We start from the raw sequence: 8,512 nt of genomic DNA, 5'->3' as shown, positions 1-8,512 counted from the left end.
AAAGCGCGCCGGAAGTCTGGTCGTTTCTTAATCTGAAGGCTGCAGAGCCTCAGGAAGTCGCATATGCAGGCTGCATACGTCATTAAGCCTGGTTTATTTGAGTAAACTGAGCATTATATGCGCAAATAATAATCATATTACAACAATTTACGATTAACTAAGAATAACAGTCAACTTTATAATTGTTCATATTTTGAAATAAGACTTAGTATATTAGAATAAGAGTCTTCATGACGTATGCAGCCTACGAATACGACCTTCGGAGCCTTCAGATTGAGAAACGGCCACTGCTGATCGTAAACTCTCATGAATGATTTTGGGTGTTTCTCGAACGCAAGGTTGCATCCTATGGAGGCTGCGTCCTTACTAGACCAGTTCTTCTATGTTAGCGTCCAACATTCAAATTTAGAACGAAACGATATAGTAAGTGACCATGGCTATAACAGTTTCTGCCCCCGTGGTCATGGCGTGAGAACCTAAAAAAAGAAAAGAAATTAATTAAATGTATACTATCACCATTCACCACAATTTTTGAATCAACCGTGGTCTCCCAGTTCTTTACAAGGCCAGTTTAGCATGTGAATAATTTACAAAATAAAGGATAATAATGTATTTGTCTCTAAAAACATGTTTTTTTTTTTGCCTTCAATGTCAAAGAAATTGGGTGAGCTCTGTGCTGACTCGTATGCTACCAAATTATTTATTTACTGGCCTTTTTATGTGGTGATTCCTGATATCAAAAGTTTGAAAACGCCTGATTTACAGGTCAAACTTGATCTGCTGTTAGACACAAACTTACACCCGACCGAAGGGGGCGCTGTACAATCCGACTTAAGACTGCATACTGTATACACTTGACCTTTACGTGCCATTAAGTGAAAGAAATCACTTCAAAGTAATGAACAGTATTTACCCATCTAAAGGTTTACAGAGGCTTCGCTTTGGTATACATGATAATAGATTATGTGAAAATAATCCCTGCTGAAAAAAACAATAAAACCATTACAGAAAATTCTAATGGTTTCCATTAAAATACCAATAGGAACTATTAGCTTTTACCATTAAAACCACTACACTGTAGTGTGTTTTGGGCCATATTCCATTTAGAATCAATAAAACAATTAGAATTTTCTGTAATGGTTTTATTGTTTTTTTTCCGCAGGGATGTTAAAAACTACGGACCATGTGTTTTTCTCATGTAATGTGATACAGACATTTTGGTGTGATATACAGTATAAATGGGTCTTCATTACCAACCTCTTTCTCTAGTGAATACATAACATTTGGATTGATATTGCTATTGCCTAGCAAGGATAATGAACTCTGTACTAAAACAATTGTATGTCTAGCTATATTCTTCATTCACAAATGTAGAATTGTAAAATCATCTCCCAAATTTGTTATTTTTTCAATTAATTTAAACTATGAAATCTTTAAAATTTTGAAAGGTCCTAAAGCACAAAAAATATATGATACCCTAAAACACTTCCCAAGTGAGAATAATAGCTGAACAATGACTGAATTTATCCCTTATTTCATGTTATAATCTTTTATTTCTCTTCTTACTAAGTCTACAAAAATGTCCCTGTTTGTATTAAGAGCTGCTCCCTCAGGCTATATCTTTTCTGTAAATTGTAAAGAAACAAATTTTATGCAGCCATGTTGTTTGTAAGTCTTGATATTTTCAATAATCAAAAAAAAAAACGTATACGTGCCATTTTAAATAAAATAATAATACATGGTTTACCTTTTTTAATATGTCTGTTTTGCAGTTTTTATAGTTGGTGGTCCTTATCTCGGTTTTGTTTTTGCATGATACGGGACCGTGTTTACCTGTATTTATTAGCATAAATTCAGAGGCAGACACTTTTCACTTCAATTTAGTAAGAATGAGATTTTCATGCAAAACGTGCAAATTTTTTCAGATTTTCGGTTAGTTATATTGACATTTAAACAGAAATATCTGTTATAACTTACATCAAAAAAGGATTGGTGGTGACACGTTAACACCCCAATATCTACACTTAAGTGAAAATCATTGAATAACACGAGATAAACGGAAAATTCAAGAAAATAGTTAAATATATAATGAGGAGTGAATCCTGATGACGTCAGATCAGCACCTAACAAACAGAGTTGTAAAGAGCCACACAGATCCAAAATCGAAAATGACCTGTATTGCAATGTATCATGTAGCTGTCCATCAATGTAAACAATATTAAACCAAAAAGTGCACGATTACAGTTTTTTACGATTACTATCACACTTTTTTCAATACTTTTAACAAATTTCTAAACTCTTAACACACCAACACACCTAAAACACACAACTGGCAAAACAGTTAATTTTATCCTCAAAATCACACATTGTAAACTAAACTCTCACACTGTTTACAAAAACACTGTAAACATGTTTCAGAAGCAACTAGTTATACCAGATCACCAACACATGTTCTCTCCCAACAGAAACATTTAGTCAATCATAACACAATGTCAAGAAAAACACAAACATAAGATGGAAAAACAAAAACTGCATACGTTTATGTGTAAGTCTGTCCTTATACAACAAACAGTTGTTTGTATGATTATAGACTGAGTTTTGCACTGCAGTTTCTTTTGAAAACTTGGTTATATTTTTGTTTAGTTGGGTTTAGTAAATGCATGTATTATGTTTGTTTTGCTACAGAAATTCAAGACAAAAATGAATCATTCAGCTTAGAGTACAGTTTATGAAAAAAGGTAGAATTGTTGCAGTAAAGACTTTACAGTATTTCCAACAGGACATTACTGCAAGATAACAAACATATTGAATATTACTTCCATTTACAGTAAAAAAGTAAAAATAAACAAATACAAACAGAAAAAGCCACTGAAGAATAAAGTAAAAAGAAAATCTCATCATCTACTGTAATCTATTGCGTTTCTATTTGGCCACATGTTCTCATTCACATTACACCTGATTTTTCTCTGGCAAGGCATCTTGTGAAGAACTTTTTGCCATGTCTTACCCACCTCTGACAGTGTTCAAGTGTGATGTCTGGGAATGCACCATCTATTACATCCAGGTGGGACTGGAGAAAAACCTCTCCCTTGTCATGGTGGTCTTCCGCTGATTCGTGCAGACATATATCTTATTTTTGTGTTGCTCATATTGTTTCTTTTCCACACAAGATTAACCTAAAGAGCCCCTCTTTTACTCTATTCTATTGTATACCATATCACTGCATGAAAAGAGCAGTATACGGACAAATACGGGATGGGAAATCCCTGCTAAACTTTAGGTTTGCCAGATTTTTGAGGCAGAGTGCTTGGAAAGGTAATACACCAAAGTAAACTTGTGAAACATCCAGAAACTTTACGTTTGTGGATGTATATAGGAACTGGTGGAAGTTTCCAGGAATCCTTACAGCTGGTTGTGAGGAGAGGTGGGTGTGAGGTGTGAAGGGCTTTTTATATGTTAATGACCCACAGGTAGGGGTGTCTTCTTTGTTTTCAGAGCTGAGTGGGGTGGGGGGTTAACCATGTCTCTTTAAGACAGCACATCCAGTATTGTGGTACATAAAAACTGTTTTCTAAATACGTTTATTATTAATAGAATTTAATTAGTCTATTTAAGAAACTTAGCATCATTCAAAATAACTAAAATTCAATGGACACAATTACAATTTGAATGTGTGACAATTATGTCTCTGACTCAAGAGAAATGCAACAAATGTTATTTCAGAATATATATTTCCAACACTTTGAAAACATGTCTCCAACTGCCCTAGGTCAGAATATTGTGCACGTTTCTCTCAATGCTGCATACATCGTTTAAAAGAAGCCGTTCAAATGAGATCATGTAACACATTTTTGCTAGCGAGGATGTTGATAAATTAGTCAGTGAAATGTAAAGCTGCTTGACTTTGCTGATGTCTCATGATTTGAAGTTCACTGTTTCTATTGTTATTATATTCTACCCTGACATTTCATTAAATCTTTTAAAATAGAAACAAAAATATCAATAGACAGGTCCATAATCTAAAAAACAGTCTTTCACATGTGAATGCAAAACATGTTCGGTGATACTGACTGACAAACTTGGGTAAACATATCTGCAGATACCTGTCAGCTGTACTTCTAATCCAGAGGTGCCCAAAGTTGGCCCACAATAGATCTTTAATTTGGCCCATCATGCCACGTGAGATAAGGAAAAAGAATAAAAGTCATTGACGCAGATGTTCATATTTTTAATTAAACATTTTCTAAAATGTATCATTTTTTTGTTGTATTTTTACATTACAAAAATGTAAATTAATATTAAATGCAAGGGATTAAAGTGATTTTTTTATGTTTCATGCATACTTGAAGGTGTATAGAATGCACCACAAAACTTAATGAACTCGGGTACTACAGGCTAAAAATGAAGAGGTTTTGGCAGTGGCACACAGAGAAAAGGAACTTTAAAATTGATTGGCAAAATGATTTCTTTTTTTTTTACAAAAGCATTGGAAAATAAAACTGCATTAGTTATGCATAAACAGAGTAATGTTTGCTTATTTATTTTTTAAATATTAGAAAATTATAAATTAGGGGTTATCAGAGCAACTTTAATTTTAATATAACACAACACCATTTACTTTTGGCCCACGGCCCTCAGTCAGGTTTGGCCCTTGTAAGGAAAATGTTCGGGCACCAATCATGTGTAGTCTATCTGAGGAGGTAACTGTTAGCATATGATAATGCGTGCTTGTACAAAGTCAAACCACATTTTATCATGTTTGTCTTCAATCAATCAATCAATTTAAATAAAAGAGATGGGGACTTTATAATATAATAAGTCCGAACTGTCCATATATCACAGTGATAAAAGACATACATGTATTTTTACTTTAACATGAACTAATGCTGAGTTAAGGCATATACTATCATAAAGTAATGAAGAGTCATCATTAACATGACATGTTTTTCATTGTTAGTTAATGCATTCATTTACAATAAATTAATTTGAGTTCATGTTGTAATTAAGTAATCTCAGTAAGTTACATGTCTTAACTCAGCATTAGTTTATATTTACTTATATTTAAGTAAGAATTCATTTAGGTATACGTTCAATGTTTCCAATGATGAGCAGTTAATCCACTAAACCCAGAGATAATTCCTGAGGCATGTTTAAAGAGTTTTGTATTTCATCAAGTAAGTCCTGATTCACAAAGATTTTATATTTAAGAAAATCTGAGCATCATTCAAAATAACTGTTAACATGTTTGTCAACTAAACATGTTTTGTCAACGTTTTTAACTTTATAGAAATATTTTTTATTAATGACCAAGTATAAGAACAATGCATAGTTTGAAAACGCGGATTATATAAAAGTATATAATAAAGTGCGAGCAGAGGATCAATCAAACTTGGGCTGGAATGATTGTAGTGCATCTTGGAACTCGTAGTTTACATCTACAGCAGCATATGCGATAGCAGTGACAACGCCAAAGAAAAGGACTACATTTCCCAGAATGCACCTGCACCCACTCATCTGCCCTCACCCTTCAGGTGCGACTGCTTGACCTATGGGCTTGACGGGAAAATTCAAAATCGCGAACCGTTACAGCCTGGACTACTCGCTGTCTTTGTTTGTTTGTTCATCAACAGTAAGGTAAGTTTGATTTAATAAGTTTGTCTGCATCGCGCTGATCGAATGCCTATTTGTTCATATTATGTTATTTATGATTCGTTTTTGTCTTTATACTAGAACTTTTGAATTTAAAACACAAACAGTAAAACATTAAGGGTATACATGGTACACAGCGGTAAACATGAGGTTAAAAATACGCGAAGTAACATTCAAACCGGGCTGTTAAAAGAATCAATTCGATGTTTAAGTTTTTTAAAAACAAAGCTTTAAAGAAGCCAAGATGAGACGTTCTTTGCTTAAAACAAACAAAACAGTAACTTGTGTGTTGGAAATGTTAGCAGCTAGCAAGTGTGTCTCTGCTATTTTAAATGATACACAGACGATCTTTTGTTGTTTAAAAGCTCATTGCTTTAGTTCGGGTAGATGCTGCTTATTTTTCAAGACGGTTTTAATAGCTTTTTATTGATTTGTAACAAAGCCAGCTTCACTTTGAGAGAACCTAGATGCTAATTGTAAAGAAGCTTGGAGTCATAATATATTTTAACGTAATATGTTTGCTGTTCTTCATCTTTTTAAATATGAAGTCTATCCATGTTTGTGTTTACAGAGGTCATGTACACTGTGGTCAACTTTGTGGACGCTGAAGAGGTTTCTGGGTAAAGATGATGTAAGTTTTTTCATTCAATTTTAAAAATCAAACAGGTTAAATAGTAAAAAGATGTGTTATGATGTATGTGATTTTTGATTTTTAATTCTGTGTTTGACAGAGAAATATAATGAAGTAACAGTGGAAGCTAAAACATCAGACTGATCCAGACACTGAAGAAATTGATGTCACTGCAATCTGGCCAAAATGATGTAAGTTTAATAATGAAATTATTAAATCAAAGAGGTTAAATAGTAAATAGATGTGTTATGATGTATGTGATTCTATTTTTATTCTGTGTTTGCTAGACAACTATATTGAAGTAGCCTACTGTAATGAAGCTGCAGAACAACACAGAGACTCTGAGGACATCAACACAGAAAATCAAGTTATGAAGACATTATGAAGTTCTTTGATAATATATTGTTGTATCTTTGTACAGTTAAAGTAAACTTTCTAAAATGTACAACTTTGTCATTTGATTTGTCGTGTGTGTGTGTATCTGTATATGTGTATTAGTATTATGCCAAATACTTATGTACTTTTATATTTCCAAAGGGCTCCAAAGAGATGTCTGTCCAGATGAGGGTGCATCAACGTTACCTTTGCTGACAAGTATATGCTTTTAGCAGTTAACTTAACTCAAACCATTTAAGGAAATCGGTTGCCTTGAACTTTTAAGTTTTAAAAAAAACATACATTTGAGTAATGTGAACTTAAGTCTTGTGCAATTATGCACTTATATTTAGGTAGTGTGAACTTAAACAAATTGAGTCACATGCAGTTAAGCACTTATATTTAAGTTCACAATACTCAAATCTATGTGTTTTGGAACTTGAATGGTTTGATGCAACCGGTTTTCTTAAATGTGAGAAATTACAGTGTTACAGTGAGAAATGTTTGAATAATTCCAAGACGGAGCTCTGTGATTAATTCTACACTGCAAAAAAATCACTTTCTAACACTTTTTGTCTTGTTTTCAGTAGAAAAACTAAAAATTCTTAAATCGGGATGTATTTTCTTGATGAGCAGAGTTACCTTGGAAAGTGTGTCTAGTTTTTAGACAAAAATATACAATTTAAGATAATTTGTGCCTAAACAGGAAAAAATATCTAACAATGGGGTGAGAAAATTGTGTTTTAACTAAGTTTTTAAGGTAAAAGAAAACGTAAGATTTTTTTCTCACACTATTGGAAGATATTTTTGCTTGTTTTAGGCACACATTCACTTAATGTATGTGTATTTTATTTATTTTGTCTAAAACTAGACTTATTTTCTTGGGTCATTTTGTTCCTCAAGAACAAGCATTTTAATTTAAATAATATTTGTACTGAAAACAAGACAAAAATACTAGGTAAGAGTCATTTTTTGCAGTGTAGGACTGATTTCTTAAGAGCAAGATCAATATAGTTGTTGTTCATTTTATTTAGATATTTACTACATTAAAGTGGCAGCTGGTGACTTCTTTTTTTTTGTGAGCACTCGATGCGAAGTTTGTCACAACATGTATATAGCCCGTCATTTGTGTGGTTCCCAGTTTCGGAGTATGTGTTCTGCGTGTATGTGTTTAGTCAAAACACGTGATGCACATGCACGCAGAACACATATTTTGAAATTGCAACCCTCGGATGAGCAGTCACGAGCCGCCACTGCTACATTACATTGTACTGCTTTGAATGTAGTTTTCATTGTTGCTTTTATTTTGTTTTATTTTACTCTAATATTGCTTTCTCTGTCTGTATATTTATGAGTTTAAATAGTGTTGTTTATGTATGCAACTTTTAATATTTGTGTATTATATTATTTTGTGATTGTGACAATTGTGGATTGTTCAGGTTTTTTTTTAAATAAACGTTTCAAACTCAATTCAAGTTTTTATTTTTTTAAGGGTTTTGGGGATGTATAGTAATATATAGTGTGGGGGGGGGGTTGTAGTCTATCTGCATAGCAGGCAAATAACCAATCAAGTCACTAAGCTATGAGGGCTTGGGTTGGGCTTAAAACAAAGTGTAACCAATCAAATCATCTCAACTGGAAAGTTTCAAAGTTGTGTCCCAATAGTTGTCAGAGTTTTGGGAGGGGGTTTTAAAAGCAACCAATCAGTGTTGAGATTAAACACCAATGGGGACACTAGTATTGTGCAAAGGTGTGAAATTCCAGTACCTCTGTAGGTGTGAAAGTGGCCCCTGCCAAAATCTTCAATGGGATTACTTGCCATGGCAACAAATGGCTGCTTATTCCACGGGGATATCC

General features: G+C 33.3%; 1 long non-coding RNA gene across 2 annotated transcripts; it reads left to right on the top strand.

Moving 5' to 3' along the window:
* Positions 1–5,323: 5,323 nt before the first annotated feature.
* Positions 5,324–8,125, top strand: LOC129430994 (uncharacterized). 2 transcript variants are annotated; one of them, XR_012358056.1, is made up of 5 exons: positions 5,324–5,634; positions 6,221–6,280; positions 6,381–6,471; positions 6,568–6,647; positions 6,818–8,125. It is a non-coding gene; the product is annotated as an uncharacterized lncRNA (long non-coding RNA). The 2 variants fall into 2 exon arrangements; XR_012358057.1 differs by lacking the exon at positions 5,324–5,634 and adding an exon at positions 5,776–5,799.
* The last annotated feature ends 387 nt before the right edge of the window (positions 8,126–8,512 follow it).

Source organism: Misgurnus anguillicaudatus, chromosome 16 (genome assembly GCF_027580225.2).
Source record: "Misgurnus anguillicaudatus chromosome 16, ASM2758022v2, whole genome shotgun sequence".
Lineage (NCBI taxonomy): Eukaryota > Metazoa > Chordata > Actinopteri > Cypriniformes > Cobitidae > Misgurnus > Misgurnus anguillicaudatus.
This window is presented reverse-complemented; position numbering and strand designations above follow the sequence as displayed.